Genomic DNA, 19,520 nt, shown 5'->3' with positions numbered 1-19,520 from the left:
TTCTTGCATTTCTTTTTCTTTGGGATGGTTTTGGTTGCTACCTGTTGTACAATGTCGCGAACCTCTGTCCATAGTTCTTCAGGCACTCTGTCTATCAGATCTAATTCCTTAAATCTATTTGTCACCTCTACTGTATATTCAACAGGGATATGATTTAATTCATACCTGAGTGGCCTAGTGCTTTTCCCTACTTTCTTCAGTTTAAGCCTAAACTTTGCAAGGAGAAGCTCATGGTCTGAGCCACAGTCAGCTCCTGGTCTTGTTTTTACTGACTGTATAGAGCTTCTCAATCTTTGGCTGCAGAGCATATAGTCAATCTGATTTCTGTGTTGACCATCTGGTGATGTCCATGTGTAGAGCCGTCTCTTGGGTTGTTGGAAAAGAGTGTTTGCTATGACCATCGTATTCTCTTGACAGAATTCTATCAGCCTGTGCCCTGCTTCATTTTGCACTCCAAGGCCAAACTTGCCTGTTATTCCAGTTATCTTTTGGCTTCCTACTTTAGCATTCCAATCCCCCATGATGATAAGAACATCATTTTTTGGTGTTAGTTCTATAAGGTGCTGTAGTGCTTCATAGAACTGGTCAATTTCATCCTCTTCAGCACTGGTGGTTGGGGCATAGACCTGGACTACTGTGATATTGAATGGTTTGCCTTGGATTCGAACTGAGATCATTCTGTCATTTTGAGAATTGTATCCCAGTATTGCTTTTGCTACTCTTTTATTGACTATGAAGGCTACTCCATTTCTTCTGAAGGATTCTTGCCCACAGTAGTATACCTGATGGTCATCTGAATTAAATTCACCCATTCCTGTCCATTTTAGTTCGCTGATACCTAAGATGTCGATGTTCAGTCTTGTCATCTCTTGTTTGACCACGTCCAGTTTTCCTTGATTCATGGATCTTACATTCCAGGTTCCTATGGAGAAAAAATCTTTACAGCATCGGACTTTCCTTTCACCACCAGACATATCCACAGCTGAGCGTCCTTTCGGCTTTGGCCCAGTCGCTTCATTCTTTCTGGCGCTACTAGTACTAGCCCTCTGCTCTTCCCCAGTAGCATATTGGACACCTTCCGACCTGAGGGGCTCATCTTCCAGCGTCATATCGTTTTGCCTTTTGGTACTGTCCATAGGGTTTTCATGGCAAAGATACTGGAGTGGTTTGCCATTTCCTTCTCCAGTGGATCACGTTTTGTCAGAACTCTCTGCTATGACCTGTCCGTCTTGGGTGGCCCTGCACGGCATAGCTCATAGCTTCATTGAATTACGCAAGCCCCTTCGCCACGACAAGGCAGTAATCCATGAAGGGGCCGTTACTAAGAGAGAAGGTTTAATCCCTAGAACTTAGTCTGACTTCAAAAAAAATAAGAATCCAGCAACTTATTGATATTTTAAGCAAAGACTGACTGAACAACAGATATCAAATAGGGTGTGGGGAACCAACCTTTTGAACAGATAACTTCAAAGCAGGCTAGTTTTATTTTGAAGATATAGCATGCAATTTTATTTCCCTATGCAAAACTTTTGCTGAGATAACTGTGCTTCTCAACGTTTGGAGTCAGTTGGGTTTTTTTATATTCAAGAGCCAATGCAACTAGTTCAACCCACAACCTTTCTATGTGCAGGGGAAAGATTCAGGAATGGTGTGTTCATGTGGTCTAGCCCTCACTTTTCAGCTTTCCAGGGCTCTCAATCACTGTCTTTTAAAAAAATCTTATTATCATGAATTTTTATTGCCTTATTGCTAGGCAAAAAAGTAGTTTATAGATATTTTAAACCAATAAAGAGTTGCAAATGGCAGACAGAGGTAGAGTTATTATAATTGTAGATATTGTCCTGTTTAAAATGGAATAATTAGAACTTTTTAAGGACAAGCTTGTAAATATCTTTGATCTGTTTTTCATCTGGGGATAATAATAATAATAATAATAATAATAATAATAATAATAATAATAATAATAATAATAATAATAATAATAATAATAATAATAATAATAATAATAATAATAATAATAATAATAATAATAATAATAATAACAATAATAACAACAATAATAACAAGAAGAAGAAGAAGAAGAAGAAGAAGAAGAAGAAGAAGAAGAAGAAGAAGAAGAAGAAGAAGAAGAAGAAGAAGAAGAAGAAGAAGAAGAAGTTGGAAGGGACCTTGGAGGTCATCTAGTCCAACCCCCTGCTCAGGCAGGAAACCCTATACCATTTCAGACAAATGGCTGTCCAGTCTCTTCTTAAAAACTTCCAGTGTTGGAGCATTCACCACTTCTGGAGGCAGGTTGTTCCACTGATTAATTGTTCTAACTGTCAGGACATTTCTCCTTAGTTCTAGGTTGCTTCTCTCCTTGACTAGTTTCCATCCGTTGCTTCTTGTCCTGCTTTCAGGTGCTTTGGAGAATAGCTTGGCTCCCTCTTCTTTGTGGCAGCCCCTGAGATATTGGAACACTGCTATCATGTCACCCCTCCCCCTTCTCTTCATTAACTTGCAGCTAAGGGAGGAAATCCCAGCTGTATCATGTGACATGTCATGACGTATCATGACCTTTTTTGCATTACCAGAGCTGGGGTGTGGCCTCTATATGATGCAACCGGCCCTTGGGCTGGCAGGTTGACATCCCTGTCAGTGAGGGATGAACTTGATTGTATATTATAAACCAAGTGGCTTGAAGGATTTGGAGAATGAATGGACATATACACATTTGAAATAAATTACTTAAAACAATTATTCTGTTTTGTTGGGGGAACAGAGTTATATGGATTACAAATTTGAATCTTTTCCATCATTGCCAAGGATTATTTCCTTGGAAGCTCTATCTGAGATGGAACTGAATTAATTTGTGGGCAGAGATGACAAGATTCCTCATGTTGGGTTTTACATGCCAGAATTTGTAAACTGGATCCAGGCTTAGTTTATAAGCTGAATCCATACTTAGTTGTGCCTAGAGCAGATTCATTGCCATCTGCCTTATTCACTGCAGTGGATCAGTTGAAGCATGATGAGGTCTGGATTCAACTCCTTATGTGTAGAAATTGCATGCACATAGTCTTTTTTTTAAAGTAAGTATTCTGAAAAATGTATGCCATATTAAGCACTTAGAAGTAGGATTAAATTATATTAACATCTATCCAAAATAAATTAACTCAGCTTTCCAGGTGTTTTGGACATTAAATTTCATAATTGACATCCCGATATATTTTATAGGGTGTGTATTTTATTTATTTATTTATTTGTTTGTTTTTATAAACCGCCCTTCTCCCGAGGGACTCGGGGCGGTGTACAGAATAAGGTAGGTATACAGAATGAACAATAGTGAAAAAAAACAATAGTAAAAAACAAACTGGGACCCCAATTCGAGCTATCAGGCCAGGCCGGACTGCTGGAACAGGTAAGTTTTTAAGTCGCGCCGGAACGTGCGGAGGTCGGGGGCCATCCGGATTTCGGTTGGTAAGCTGTTCCAGAGGGCTGGCGCACCCACTGAGAATGCCCTCCCCCTGGGGGCCACCAGCCGACATTCCTTGAGCGGTGGCACCCTGAGGAGGCCCTCTCTGTGGGAGCGCACAGGACGGTGGGGTGCTGACATTGGCAGAAGGTGCTCCCGTAGGTAGTCCGGACCCATGCCATGTAGGGCTTTGTATGTCATTGTTAGCACCTTGAACTTCACACAGAAGGCAACTGGAAGCCAGTGCAGCGCACGGAGGAGAGGTGTGATATGGGAGTATCGGGAGGCTCCCAAGAGTGTCCGTGCCGCTGCACTTTGCACCAGTTGAAGCTTCTGAGTGGATCTCAAGGGCAGCCCCATGTAGAGAGCGTTACAGTAGTCTAGGCGAGAGGTCACAAGAGCATGGGTGACTGTACGTAAGGCATCCAGGTCCAGATAAGGCCGTAATTGGCGAACTAGTCGAACCCGGGAGAAGGCCCCCTTGGTCACAGCTCCTATGTGATCTTCCAGGGAGAGCTGCGAGTCGAGGAGGACACCCAGGTTGCGGGCCCTATCAACAGGGGGTAGTAACTTGTCCCCGATGTTAAAGGATGGGATGTTCTGGGTATCCTGGCTTGCCGGTACGTACAGCCATTCAGTCTTGTCCGGGTTCAGTTGAAGCCTGTTCCTCCCCATCCATTCCCGGACCGCTTTCAGGCAGCGGGACATCACGTCGAGGGCATCACTGATGTTGTTTGGAGTTGAGATGAAAAGCTGGGTGTCATCAGCATACTGATGGTACCCTACTCCAAAGCTGCGAATGATCTCGCCCAGCGGCTTCATGTAGATGTTGAACAGGAGAGGCGAGAGGACCGACCCCTGAGGGACTCCGCAAGCGAGAGGCCTCGGGGTCGACCTCTGTCCCCCTGCCAGCACCGACTGCGAGCGACCCTGGAGAAAGGAGGAGAACCAACGCAGAACCGTGCCTCCCACTCCCAGTCCCCTGAGGCGTCGCAGCAAGATACCATGGTCGATGGTATCGAAAGCCGCCGAGAGGTCTAATAAGACTAGGACAGAGGAATGGCCCCTGTCCTGGGCTCTCCAGAGATCATTTATCAGAGCGACCAATGCCGTCTCCGTGCTGTAGCCCGGCCTGAAGCCCGATTGGTACGGGTCTAGATAAACCGCTTCATCCAGGATCTGAGGGAGTTGGTGCGCCACCACGCTCTCAACAACCTTCGCAAGGAAGCGAAGGTTGGAGACTGGACGAACGTTATTCAATGAGGATGGGTCCAAGGTGGGCTTCTTGAGGAGAGGTCTCACCACCGCCTCCTTCAAGGCGGTGGGGAAGTGACCCTCACTCAGAGAAGCGGAGATGACCGCCAGGAACCAGCCTCGTGTCCCCTCTCGAGCTGCATATGCCAGCCAGGAAGGGCACGGGTCCAGCAAGCATGTGGAGGAGCTCAACCTCCTCATAATCCTGTCCACTTCCTTAGGAGTCACAGGATCAAATTCCTCCCAGATGACGTCGACAAGACTGTCCATGCCTTGTTCTTCCAGCTCAGCCCAGTTGGAGTCCAGGCCGGTTCGAATCCGAGCAATTTTATCCAGCAGATATTGACCGAATTCCTCGGCTCGACCCTGCAAGGGTTCCTCCCTCACCTCTTGGTTCAGTAGGGAGCGAGTCACCCTGAACAAGGCAGCTGGGCGATTATCTGCGGACGCGATGAGGGTGGAAAAGTAGTTGGATTTTGCCACCCTTATCGCAGCGAGATAAGACCTGGTGAGGATTCTTAATCGCAATCGGTCGGATTCGGATCGACTGGATCTCCAACGGCTCTCTAGGCCCCGTCTCTGACGCTTCATCTCCCGGAGCTCCACGGTGAACCATGGGGCTCGCTGGGATCTGCGCCGGGTCAGAGGCCGCAAGGGTACAACTCGGTCCAGAGCCTCCGTGGCTGCCTTTTCCCAGGCTTCCACTAAGGCATCCGCCGAGCTGTGAGCAGGGAGTGCATGTGCGTCCCCAAGCGCTGCCTGGAACCTATCAGGGTCCATTAGGCGCCTAGGGAGGTACCATCTGGTTGGCACCGCGCATCCACGGCGGGGGGTGGCAAAGGGGAAGTCTAGCCGCAGGAGGTGATGATCGGTCCATGACAGGGGCGTGACAGTCGTGGCACCCCCACCGATATCATCGCGCCACCGTCCAGACAAGAACACCAAGTCTGGGGTGTGGCCTCTCTCATGAGTCGGTCCAGAAATTATTTGCAACAGGTCCATGGCCGCCATGGAAGCCATGAACTCCCGAGCCAGATCGGACGATCCTCCCAGGGACGGTAGGTTAAAGTCGCCCAAGACCATGAGTTTTGGGAATTCAACCACCAACCCTGAGAGGACATCGAGTAGCTCGGGCAGGGCTGCCGCTGCACGATTAGGTGGTAGGTATGCCAGCAGCAGGCCCAACTGCGCCCCCGGGCCGTATCTCAGTAGGAGAGACTCACACCCGACCATCTGAGGGACGGTGGTCTCTCGCGGGCTAAGGGATTCCCTGATGATAACTGCCACTCCCCCGCCCCTCCCATGGGTCCGAGGCTGGTGCAGCACCTGGAAACCTGGCGGGCAGAGGTCAACCAGAGGGACACCACCCTCTGGGCCCAGCCAGGTTTCCGTGATGCAAGCCAGGTCCGCGTGCTCGCTCTCCACTAGGTCACGAACAAGGTGTGCCTTGTTAGCTACGGACCTGGCATTCAGGTAGACCAGCCTTAGCATAGGAGGCTGCACACCTTCGCTCCCGGGTCCTCCGGGGAAGTACAGAGGGTCGGAGCGCCTCACCGCTTGTACAGAGCGGAGATGACACTCCCGGTGATGATACGGCCCTCTGTTTGTGCACCTTCTGCCGTTCCTCACCATCCTGGGAATAGGATGTTCGTCAGTACGCCATTGGTTATTGTCGGCGACTGGTCCTCGTTTCTCACCATCGCGACTGGTCGTAGGCCTGGCCTGCGTTATGGTACCCGGAAGGCCTGCCTTCCCCGAGCAGCCATACTCTTTTCCCGCCCCCCTCCCTAACCCGACAAAAAACTTTACAAGAAACTTAACCAGGGGCCTCTTGTTGGTCTTGTGATGGAGGCCCCTGACCCTGCCTGGCCATCTCTCAGAGGCCCAAAGGTGGGGCCCGTCATCGAGGTTTGATGTATTGAAGGCAGGACGAACCCAGGAGAGGGGGGAACTCCTGAGGGCGAGCAGATCTATGCTAGAATATTGAAGAAGCATAGGGAGCATTGTGGAGCATTGGGAAGGCGGTCCCCTGGGTGGAGCATTAGAAGGAGGGTCTAGTCGGGTAGGTGGGTATCTGGACCGTCATCCAACCACTGCCACTTGGTTGGGTGAACCCCAGAAGCAGGCCACTCCCCATCCTCTCACGATGGGTTGTGATTCTGCTTCTGGGGGTGGTCCAGGACCCACTCTGGGTGAAGCATACCCCATAGAGCTCTAACCTCTATGGGGCTGCAGGTGTAGGACAGGCCACTCTGCCACCGTGGCTTACACCCAGGCCCATCATGTCCTGTGGGGCGAGGGAGGGCAGGGGGTTCGGAGCTGGTGGAGGCCAGATGTTGATGGCCTCGGTGGTCTAGGGGTTTTCGGTGAGTTGGTTGACCGGGGACTGGAGAAGCTTAGCGCCGCTGTCAAAGGCCCCTCGGTGGTGGTCGATCGGGTCCGCATAGCCGGTCTGCGGCACCTCCTTGATCCCAGGGAGATGCCGCCGTTGTTCAGGAGCCGGCCAGGAGGTCGAAGCAGGGCAGCGACTCCGGTCCTGCTCAGGCGGTTGCTGCGGCTGTCTCTTCCGCCGCCTAGCTGATCCATTTGATCCGCGGGGACTTTCCTGATCATCCCAGGTGCCGCTGTTGCCCAGGGAGGCATAATAGGGAGCCGAGGGTGGAAGCACCGGCCCCACTCCGGATGGCTGCAGCAGATGCAGCGGCTCAGGGGCGGGTTAGAGGCACCCCATCGCCACTGCCCCCGCCAGTGTTCAGGCCCGTGGGGAGATGACAGGCTAGGGCCCCGCGGGGTTCTCGCCGTCGCCGTTGCCGACGATGCCGCTGCCTCCGCTACCCGGCTGGTCCGCGGCGCCTCCGTTGGTCGCTTGGGGATGCCACCAGAATCGAACAGGTGGGGGGGTCGGGGCAGGGCAGAGATGTTGGCCCCTCTTGGATGGCTGTAATGGTTGTGGTGGCTTAGGGGCGGGCCGGTGATGACTCGCCGCCACTGCCACCGTCGCTGCCTGGCTCCATGAATAGACGACCAGACTGGGGCTGGAGGGTTGTCGCCGTCATCGCTGCCGTCCTTGCCGTCGGCGTCTCCGCCGCCCTTGCCCGGTGATCAGGATCGTGGGGGAACGCGGACCAGGGCCCGCGAAGCTCTCACCGCCGATGCCGACGAAGATGCTGCCGCCTCCGCCGTCCAGCTGGTCCGCGGCGTCTCCGCCCATCGCCTGGAGACGCCGCCGTCGCCTGGGAGCCGGTCAGGGGGCCGGAGCAGAGCAGAGCCTCCGGCCCCCCCTGGATGGCTGCGATGGTTGTCGTGGTCCAGGGGCGGGCTTGGAGACGCCCTGCCGCCACCGCCACCGTCGCTGCCAGTTCCCTGAAAAGGCGACCAGACTGGGAAAGAAGAGTCGTCGCCGCCGCCGCTGTCATCATCGCCGCCGGCGCCTCCGCCGCACAGCTGATCCGCGGCGACGCCGCTGCCGCCCGGGAGCCGATCAGGGGCCGGGGCAGAGCAGAGTCTCCGGCCCCTCCTGGATGCCTGCCAAGGGCCAGGGGGCGGGCCTGGGGAAGCCCTGCCGCCACTGCCATCGTGGCTGCCGGCTCCCCGAATAGGCAACCGAACTGGAGCTGGGGAGTCCTCGCCATCGCCGCTGTAGTTGCCGCTGTAGTCCTTGCCGCCGGCGCCTCCGCCGCACAGCTGATCCGCTGGGAGGAAGCTAAGCTGGAGTAGGTTTTGTTACAGGTTTGTTCTCCCCTTCCCCAGTTTATTTAATTAGCCTTTGAATAATGTGCCTTCATTTCAGTCCTCCTTATATTTTACACCCATGCACACACATGGTGTATGGTCTCTAAGCAACTCTTAAAATTATCAGTAATATTGAATGGGTATGAAGGAAAGGACACAATGCTTGTTATTCAAAGTTTTGCCTACTGTAATGCTGAACAGGATGCTGGAAAGTTAATAATGCCAGATACATGATGTGGGCTTCACAGTTTGTGGATCTGCAGACTATAATTAAAGCTTTCACTTTCTTTTAGTGTTCTATGCAGTGCTTTTTTTCTAAAAAAAAAAAAAGGAGCTGGAACTCTCATCTTGGCGGGCGCAGGAGGCGGGGGTGGGTGGGGTAGGGTGGCTTTGCTGCAGTCACGGGTGCGAGGGGTGTTGGCGGCAGGCTCCCCCCCAGGGCTGGAGCCGGCACGGCTGGTTCTGTTGGAGCAGCAGGGCCCACTCTATATGGCGGGGCTGCATGGGGTGGGCAGTGGAGGCAGTGCGGGCCAGGCGATGCAAGGTGGCCACTTATGCATACAGCGCGAGGCAATGGTGGTGCAGGTCCAGCACCAGGTAGGCCACCAGCCTGGCTGACACGGGTGAGCACAAGGATGGAGTGCACATCGACTCCGCAGAACCCACCTCCCACTCCTTGTCCTCTCTTATTTACCTAGTTGAGATGGTGTAGTTGGGCAGCAGAGAGGGATGCAAAGTTCCTACCTACTTGATTTCGCTGCAGACAACTAGCCGGTGCAACGTTTGCTAGCCAAGTCTTTTGGTGCGCTCAGCAGCAATTCCTATTGGCTTTCAAAAGCCGATAGGCTTTTGAAAGCCAATAGAGGCAGTAGCATAGCTTGTGCAAAAGCTTTTTTCTGTGTGTGCAAAAAAAGGTGCCGGAATGCCATTCTTCTATGAGAAAAAAGCCCTGCTTTTATGTTTTAATCTTATGGTTTTTAATATATATTTTTTTCTATTGTAAATTGCCCCAATATGTAGTTCCCATATTCAAAAAAGGGAAAAAATAGATCCAGGAAACTACAGACCTATCAGCCTGATCTCAATACCTGGGAAGATTCTGGAAAAGATAATCAAACAACAAATCAGCGAACACCTTGATGCAAACAAAGTTATCACTAAAAGCCAACATGGGTTTGTCAAAAACAGATCATGCCAGACAAATCTTATTACATTCTTTGACCAAGTGACAAAACTAGTGGACCAGAGGAATGCTGTAGATATAATTTACTTGGACTTCAGTAAGGCATTTGATAAAGTAGATCACAACCTACTACTTGATAAGATAGAAAAATGAGGGTTAGACAGCATCACCACCAGAGGGATTCATAGCTGGCTGACAGGCAATACTCAGGGTGTGGTCCTCAATGGAACTGCATCTACATGGAAGGAAGTGTGTAGTGGGGTGCCCCAGGGCTCTCTTCTGGGCCCAGTGCTCTTCAACATCTTCATCAACGATTTGGATGAGGGGATAGATGGGGAACTCATCAAATTTGCAGACAACACCAAGCTGGCAGGAATAGCCAATACTCCAGAAGATAGGCTTAAGATACAGGAGGATCTGGACAGACTTGAACACTGGACGCTATCTAACAAAATGAAATTCAGTTGTGAAAAAAGTAAGGTTCAACATTTAGGCAGGAAAAATCAAATGCAAAGCTATAGTATAGGTGGTACCTTGCTCAGTAGTACAGGTGAAAGTTCATTTATTTCAGTAATGCAACTTCACCCGACGTACATACTTGGAGGGGGAGAGCAAAAACAACTGACTGGCAAAACAACTGACTGGCAACGTTTTTCGGTGTGTAGCCTTGCCTCCCCCCTCCGGAGCTCGGTGGTAACAGCAACAATGGCAGCAATTGACCGGGTCTAATACCTATTACCTAATCAATACCTAATTTTAATTAATATTGAGTCCCTTATTACTTTAACATCTTACTAACATCTTCCCCATTTGTAAATAATGGCTTACACGGACATGTTTATTAGCTACGAAGTCACTCTTTAATCAATGACTCGTCTCAAATACTCCATCACTGCCTTATTCGCCCTTAGGGGTTCCCCCTCCTCCTGGATGCAACCCACCTCACTTACCAATCTACCTTTTGATGAAGGGCCCAATTTTTGGGACCCTGAGAGATGGCTGGGCAGGGATAGGGGCCTCGGTTACGAACCTAATAAGAGGCCCCTGGTTAATTTTCTAGCTAAATTTTTTGTGGGGTTAGGGAGAGGGGAGGGTTTAGAGTTTCGGTCAGATACCGAGAGGTGTCCACCATCCGCTACTCAGGCCAGGCCTGAGATTGATCACGCTGAGAGGGAGCTTAGACTAGCTACCCTCGGGGCCCCGAAGCGGAGTTTGGGATTACCTATTCCAACAACGGTAGGTAATGGCAGTAGGTGTCCGAACAGAGGACTGCATCAACATCCGGGAGTGCGTCCCCGCTATCTTCAAGCGGTGAAACACTCCAACCCTCTGGTTTCGGCCTGTGGTACCGGGAGCGAAGATAATCAACCACCTGAGCTCAGGCTTATATATCTTAATGCCAGATCCATAGTCAATAAAGCTCCTCTCATCCGAGATTTGGTTGAGAGTGAACATGTGGATCTGGCCTGCATTACGGAAACCTGGTTAGGACCTGAGGGTGGTGTCCCTTTGGTAGATCTTTGCCCACCAGGTTTCCGGGTGCTACACAGGCCTCGGGCTCAGGGAAGAGGCAGGGGAGTGGCGGTAGCGGTGAGGGAAAACCTGTATCCGCGAGAGGCCACTGTTGTCCAAATAGCCGGGTGTGAGTCTCTCCTCCTTAGATGTGGCCCTAAGGCTCAGTTGGGCTTGCTGCTAGTGTACCTTTCACCTAGTCGCGTAGCAGCAAACCTGCCCGAGCTTCTTGTCATCCTCTCGGGACTGGTGGTTGAGTTCCCCAAAATTATGATCTTGGGTGACTTCAACTTACCATCCCTGGGGAGATCATCTGAGTTGGCTCGGGAGTTCATGGCTTCCATGACGGCCATGGACCTGATGCAGATAATCCAGGGCCCAACTCATGTAGGAGGACACATGCTCGATTTGATTTTCCTATCTGGACAGTGGTTAGATGATCTGGGTGGGGGCTCTCCAATTGTTACGCCCCTGTCATGGACAGATCATCATCTCCTGTGGCTGACCTTCCGCTTTGCCACTCCCCGTCGTGGGGTTACTGAACCAATGAAATGGTACCGCCCCAGGCGGCTAATGGACCCTGGGCGGTTCCAAACAGCACTTGGCCCCCAACCTGCCTCCTTTGCTCATAGCTCGGCCAGTGCCATGGTGGAAGCCTGGGAAAAGGCAGCCACAGAAGTTGTACCCATGCGGCCCCTGACCCGTTGCAGATCCCAGTGGGCTCCATGGTTTTCTATGGAGCTCCGGGAGATGAAACGGCAGAGACGGGGCCTAGAGAGCTGTTGGAGATCCAGCCGATCCGAATCCGACCGATCACGACTAAGGTCCTTTACGAGGTCTTATCTCGCGGCGCTAAGGAGGGCAAGGTCTAATTACTTTGCTGCCCTTATCGTGTCCGCAGATAATTGCCCGACCGCCCTGTTTAGGGTGACCCGCTCCCTCCTTAATCTAGAGGTGAAGGAGGATCCCTTGCAGGGTCGTGCTGAGGAATTTAGCCAACATCTGCTGGACAAAATCGCTCGGATCTGGACCAGTCTGGATTCCAACTGGGCAGAGTCTGACGATGAGAACATGGACAGTCTTGTTGATGTTATCTGGGAAGAGTTCTATCCTGTGACTCTGGACGAGGTAGAAAGTATCATGAGGAAGCTAAGCTCCACTACATCCTTATTGGACCCGTGCCCCTCCTGGCTGGTTTATGCGGCTCGGGATGGGACACGAGGCTGGATCCATGCAGTGGTAACTGCTTCATTGAAAGAGGGCAGTTTCCCCGCAGCCTTGAAAGAAGCGGTGGTGAGACCCCTCCTCAAAAAGCCTTCCCTGGACCCAGCTGTTTTAAACAACTTTCGCCCGGTCTCCAACCTTCGCTTTCTTGCGAAGGTTGTTGAGAGCGTAATGGCGCATCAGCTTCCTCTGTTCCTTGAAGATACTGATTATCTAGACCCGTACCAATCGGGTTTCAGGCCCGGACACAGCACGGAGACGGCATTGGTCGCTCTGATGAATGATCTCTGGCGGGCTCGGGACAGGGGTCATTCCTCTGTCCTGGTCCTATTAGACCTCTCTGCGGCTTTTGATACCATCGACCATGGTATCTTACTGCGGCGTCTCAGGAGATTGGGAGTGGGAGGCACTGTTCTTCAGTGGTTCTCCTCCTACCTTCTGGAACGTTCACAGTGGGTGTTGGCGGGTGACCAGAGATCGACCCCGAGGCCTCTCATTTATGGAGTTCCTCAGGGGTCGGTCCTCTCACCTCTCCTGTTTAACATCTATATGAAGCCATTAGGTGAGATCATCCGTGGTTTTGGAGTGGGTTATCATCAGTATGCTGATGACACCCAGCTTTTCATCTCGACCCCAAACCACATCAGTGATGCCCTCGACGTGATGTCCCGTTGCCTGGAAGCGGTCCGGGAATGGATGGGGAGGAACAGGCTTCAACTCAACCCGGACAAGACTGAATGGCTGTACATACCGGCATGTCAGGATATTCAGATTATTCCATCTCTTAATATCGGGGGCGGGTTATTACCCCCCGTAGATAAGGCTTGCAATCTGGGTGTCCTCTTAGATTCACAGCTCTTCTTAGAAGATCATATAGGAGCTGTGACTAGAGGGGCCTTCGCCCAGGTTCGTCTGGTGCGCCAGCTGCGACCCTATCTGGACCTGGATGCCTTGCGTACAGTCACCCATGCACTTGTGACCTCTCGTCTTGACTACTGCAACGCTCTTTACATGGGGCTGCCCTTGAGAACCACTCGGAAGCTTCAGCTGGTGCAGAGTGCAGCTGCACGAGTGCTTTTGGGGTCTCCCGATACTCCCATATTACACCTCTACTCCGTGAGCTGCACTGGGTTCCAGTTGCCTTCCGGGTGAAATTCAAGGTGCTAGTGATGACATACAAAGCCCTACATGGCATGGGTCCGGATTACCTACGGGAGCACCTACTGCCAGCGTCAACATCCCTCCGTCCTGTGCGCTCCCACAGAGAGGGCCTCCTCAGGGTGCCACCGGTCAGAGAATGTCGGCTGGTGGCCCCCAGGGGGAGAGCATTCTCGGTGGGTGCGCCAATCCTTTGGAACCACTTACCAGCTGAAATCCGGATGGCCCCCGACCTTCGCTCCTTCCGGCGTGATCTAAAAACTTATCTATTCCAACAAGCCGGCCTGGCCTGATGGATTTGGGTTTTAAAATTTTCTCACTTTATTGCTTTATTGTATTCTTACTTTATTGCTCTGTACACCGCCCTGAGTCCTCCGGGAGAAGGGCGGTATATAAAACAAACAAACAAACAAACAAATAAATAAATAAATAAATAAATAAATAAATAAATAAATAAATAAATAAATAAACAAACTTAAAAGGGGAAACTAATATATGAGATAGATTCATTACATGCAAAGCAAGATAGTTCAAGCCGTGATTTGTCATAATTGTGATGATTATGAGGTACAGCTCATGAAAACCCCAAATCCACAATCTCAGAAAATTAGAATATTACATGCAATCAATAAAAGAAGGAGTGTACATAGAACAATATCGGACCTCTGAAAAGTATAAGTACGCATATGTACTCAGTACTTGGTTTGGGTCCCTTTTGCAGCAATTACTGCCTCAATGTGGCCTGGCATGGAAGCTATCAGCCTTTGGCACTGCTAAGGTATTATGGAAGATCAGGATGCTTCAATAGCAGCCTTCAGCTCTTCTGCATTGTTCGGTCTCATGTCTCTCATCTTCCTCTTGGCAATGCCCCATAGATTCTCTATGGGGTTCAGGTCAGGTGAGTTTGCTGGCCAATCAAGCACAGTAATCCCACGGTCATTGAACCAGGTTTTGGTGCTTTTGGCAGTGTGGGCAGGTGCCAAGTCCTGCTGGAAAATGTAGTCAGCATCCCCATAAAGCTTGTCTGCGGAAGGAAGCATGAAGTGCTCCAAAATGTCCTGGTAGACGGCTACGTTGACCCTGGACTTAATGAAGCACAGTGGACCAACACCAGCAGATGACATGGCTCCCCAAATCAACACAGACTGTGGAAACTTCACACTGGACTTCAACCATCTTGCAGTGTGTGCCTCTCCATTCTTCCTCCAGACTCTGGGTCCTTGCTTTCCAAATGAGATGCAAAAGTTGCTCTCATCAGAAAAGAGGACTTTGGACCACTGAGCAACAGACCAGGTCTGTTTTTCTTTAGCCCAGGTAAGACGCTTCTGACGTTGTTTGTTGTTCAGGAGTGGCTTGACAAGAGGAATACGACATTTGAAGCCCATGTCCAGGATCCGTCTCTGTGTGGTGGCTCTTGATGCACGGACTCCAGCCTCAGTCCACTCCTTGTCAAAGTCCCCAACACTTTTGAATGGCCTTTTCCTGACAATCCTCTCCAGGCTGCGGTCATCCCTGCTGCTTGTGCACCTTTTTCTTCCACACTTTTCCCTTCCACATAACTTTCTATTAATGTGCTTTGATACAGCACTTTGGGAACATCTAACTTCTTTTGCAATTACCTTTTGAGGCTTTCCCTCCTTATGGAGGGTATCAATGATGGTTTTCTGCACAACTGTCAGGTCAGCAGTCTTCCCCATGATTGTGATTCCTACTGAACCAGACTGAGAGACCATTTAAAGGCTCAGGAACCCTTTGCAGGTGTTATGGCTTAATTAGCTGATTAGAGTGGGACACTTTGAGCCTAGAATATTGCAACTTTTCACAATATTCTAATTTTCTGAGATTGTGGATTTGGGGTTTTCATGAGCTGCAAGCCATCATCATCACAATTATGACAAACCACAGCTTGAACTATCTTGCTTTGCATGTAATGAGTCTATCTCATATATTAGTTTCCCCTTTTAAGTTGCATTACTGAAATAAATGAACTTTTGCACGATGTTCTAATTTTTCAAGTTTCACCTGTAGTAACTGTGAGAGAGATCTCGGAGTCCTAGTGGACAATCACTTAAATATGAGCCAGCAGTGTGCTGCAGCTGCCAAAAAAGCCAACACAGTGCTAGGCTGCATTAACAGAGGGATAGAATCAAGATCACGTGAAGTACTAATGCCACTTTACAATGCCTTGGTAAGGCCACACCTGGAATACTGCATCCAGTTTTGGTCACCATGATGTAAAAAAGATGTCGAGACTCTAGAAAGAGTACAGAGAAAAGCAAAAAAGATGATTGGGGGACTGGAGGCTAAAACATATAGGGAACGGTTGCTGGAATTGGGTATGTGTAGTTTAACAAAGAGAAGGGTGAGGGGTGATATGATAGCAGTGTTCCAATATCTCAGGGGCTGCCACAAAGAAGAGGGAGCCAAGCTATTCTCCAAAGCACCTGAAAACAGGACAAGAAGCAATGGATGGAAACTAGTCAAGGAGAGAAGCAACCTAGAACAAAGGAGAAACTTCCTGACAGTTAGAACAATTAACCAGTGGAACAACCTGCCTCAAGAAGTGGTGAATACTCCAACACTGGAAGTTTTTAAGAAGAGACTGGCCAGCCATTTGTCTGAAATGGTATAGGGTTTCCTGCCTTAGCAGGGGGTTGGACTAGATGACCTCCAAGGTCCCTTCCAACTTATTATTATTATTATTATTAAACCTCGCCATGTGGATTGCATACAAATATTTTATAATTGGTAAATAAAGGTAGAACATTTGTTAAATATACATCAAATGATAATATGCTTCCCTACAAAGTCAATTCTTCCTCAATGACAGACCAAGGAGTTTACTCGGAAAGGCAAGAGGAAAATCTAGAAGAGATCTGTGCAACTTGTAGAAGGGAAAGGCCCGCACTGATAAATTAAAAATCTTTGTGGTCTGCAAAGGTATGCTGGTGGGCTAATCAATGATTTGGTGACTAGAGGAGCATCTACAGTGTTGGAGCTTGTGGTCATGGTAAGCCATGGAGGCACTAGGCAACATGACTTTCAGGGCAGTGGTGGTGATTTTATTACTTTTTTTTAAGTCTGTGCTCTGTCCAAGGGTTTTTAGTAGGCTGCATGTGCAGGCCTGGTCTAGAATTTATTTTGGAGCATTCAACTATCAAGAGCAGGCATGTCAAACTCATTTTGTTTGAGGCAACTTCTTATAAAAGAATTGCCATTAATTTGTTTTAATAAAATAATGTAAATCATTTTTTCACTTGATTTCAAATTAAATGAATTATATTGGTTGACAATGAGATTTTTTTTAGTACAATTGCCAAATGCAATAAACTGGTTTTAGGTATATGTTACTGGAAGGAAAAAACAATCCCTGCTGTGTTACTGATCCCAGAGAAGCATTTGCATGTATGCAGGTATCCTTAGGGTGCCATAGTTATGGATGAGAAATATTGGTTGCAAAGTTGGCATTTCTGGATGTAATACAGATATTTTGGTCTTATTTTTGTTTCTTTGCATGTTTGATATTTTTAAAAAGGCATATGCTACTGACTACACTTATGCACATATGTAACATCTTTTGCTAGGATACATGATCACTACTTGTCCAAAATTTTAATATACAGATAATATCACCAGAAATTATTTTATATTAGTTTCCCCTTTTAAGTTGCATTACTGAAATAAATGAACTTTTGCACGATATTCTAATTTTTTGAGTTTCACCTGTACTATTGAGCAAGGTACCACCTATACTATAGCTTTGCATTTGATTTTTCCTGCCTAAATGTTGAACCTTACTTTTTTCACAACTGAATTTCATTTTCTTAGATAGTGCCCAGTGTTCAAGTCTGTCCACATCCTCCTGTATCTTAAGCCTATCTTCTGGAGTATTGGCTATTCCTGCCAGCTTGGTGTCGTCTGCAAATTTGATGAGTTCCTCATCTATCCCCTCATCCAAATCGTTGATGAAGATGTTGAAGAGCACTGGGCCCAGAAGAGAGCCCTGGGGCACCCCACTACACACTTCCTTCCATGTAGATGCAGTTCCATTGAGGACCACACCCTGAGTATGGCCTGTCAGCCAGCTATGAATCCATCTGGTGGTGATGCTGTCTAACCCACATTTTTCTATCTTATCAAGTAGTAGGTTGTGATCTACTTTATCAAATGCCTTACTGAAGTCCAAGTAAATTATATCTACAGCATTCCTCTGGTCCACTAGTTTTGTCACTTGGTCAAAGAATGCAATAAGATTTGTCTGGCATGATCTGTTTTTGACAAACCCATGTTGGCTTTTAGTGAGAACTTTGTTTGCATCAAGGTGTTCACTGATTTGTTGTTTGATTATCTTTTCCAGAATCTTCCCAGGTATTGAGATCAGGCTGATAGGTCTGTAGTTTCCTGGATCTATTTTTTCCCTTTTTTGAATATGGGAACTACATATTGGGGCAATTTACAATAGAAAAAAATATATATTTAAAATCATAAGATTAAAACATAAAAGCAGGGCTTTTTTTCTCATAGAACGCTCAGAATGGCATTCCGGCACCTTTTTTTGCACACATACAAAAAAGCTTTTGCACAATCTATGCTACTGCCTCTATTGGCTTTCAAAAGCCTATTGGCTTTTGAAAGCCAATAGGAATTGATGCTGAGCGCACCAAAAGACCTGGCTAGCAAACATTGCACCGGCTAGTTGTCTGCAGCGAAAGCAAGTAGGCAGGAACTTTGCATCCCTCCCTGCTGCCCAACTACACCATCTCAACTAGGTAAGTGAAGACAAAGAGTGGGAGGTGGGTTCTGCAGAGTCCATGTGCACTCCATCCTTGTGCTCACCCGTGTCAGCCAGGCTGGTGGCCTACCTGGTGCTGGACCTGCACCACCGTTGCCTCGCCCTGCATGCATAAGTGTCCGCCCTGCATCGCCTGGCCCGCACTGCCTCCACTGCCCCCCCGTGCAGCCCCGCCATATAGAGCAGGCCCTGCTGCTCCCACAGCATCAGCCGTGCTGGCTCCAGCCCCGGGGGAGAGCCTGCCACCAACACCCCTCGCACCCGTGACCGCAGCAGTGTTGCCCCGCCCCACCCACCCCTGCCTCCTGTGCCCACCAAGATGAGAGTTCCGGCACCTTTTTTTTTTTTTTTAGAAAAAAAGCACTGCACATATGTAACATCTTTTGCTAGGATACATGATCACTGCTTGTCCAAAATTTTAATATACAGATAATATGACCAGAAATTATTTTAGCCTTTTTAATAAATGTTGTTATTGATGTTTAGCTCACCAGGGAAAACATCATATACTGTTATGTATATACTAGGTTAATTATTTAAAGACTGAAGTGCAACATAACTAGATTCTAAATAATCTATTTTTCAAAACACACAACAGTCCAAACAGTAAAAGTAAAGTCTAAATTAAGAATATTTCATTCTTAAGACTTTTTTAGATTCAAAATAGTTTTCAAGAATATACAAAAGATATTATTTTTTTCTAGAATCAGCTAAATTAAACATATTACATTGAGAAAAATGTTTCTCATTTCTTTCCTGTTACCTTTGATTTCATTGCAGAGATGTTAACATAAGAAATAGATTATTTTGTTATCTAATTTTACCTTCCAAAAGACAGAAGCAGATGAAAAATGTGAGGTTCTTTCCTGTTGGCTTTTTTGAATTAGCTGTTTTAGATTCTAAAAGTTTAGTTCTTAAAGAAGTAATCCTGCAAATAATTTTAATGTCCTCCTCTTTTATAACTCAAGGACTTCAACTCCCAGAATTCCTGAGCCAGCATGGCTCATGGAAACCTCTCCCTTTCCCCTCAGCGTGGCTGGCTCAAGATTTCTGGGAGTTGAAATCCATGAGTCATAAAAAAGAGCCAAGATTGCTAGCCCTGCAATAGGCTTAGGAAAGCCAATAAGGGAACTGGGGTTTTTTTTCCTGCAAAAAAAAGGTGTCTGAACGCCGTTCTGAGCGTTCTATGAGAAAAAAAGCCCTGGTTCTAT

This window comes from Vipera berus (assembly GCF_964194415.1).
Source record: "Vipera berus genome assembly, chromosome: 6".
NCBI classification, from domain to species: domain Eukaryota; kingdom Metazoa; phylum Chordata; class Lepidosauria; order Squamata; family Viperidae; genus Vipera; species Vipera berus.
The sequence above is the reverse complement of the archived record's forward strand: the minus strand, read 5'-3'. Positions refer to the sequence as shown.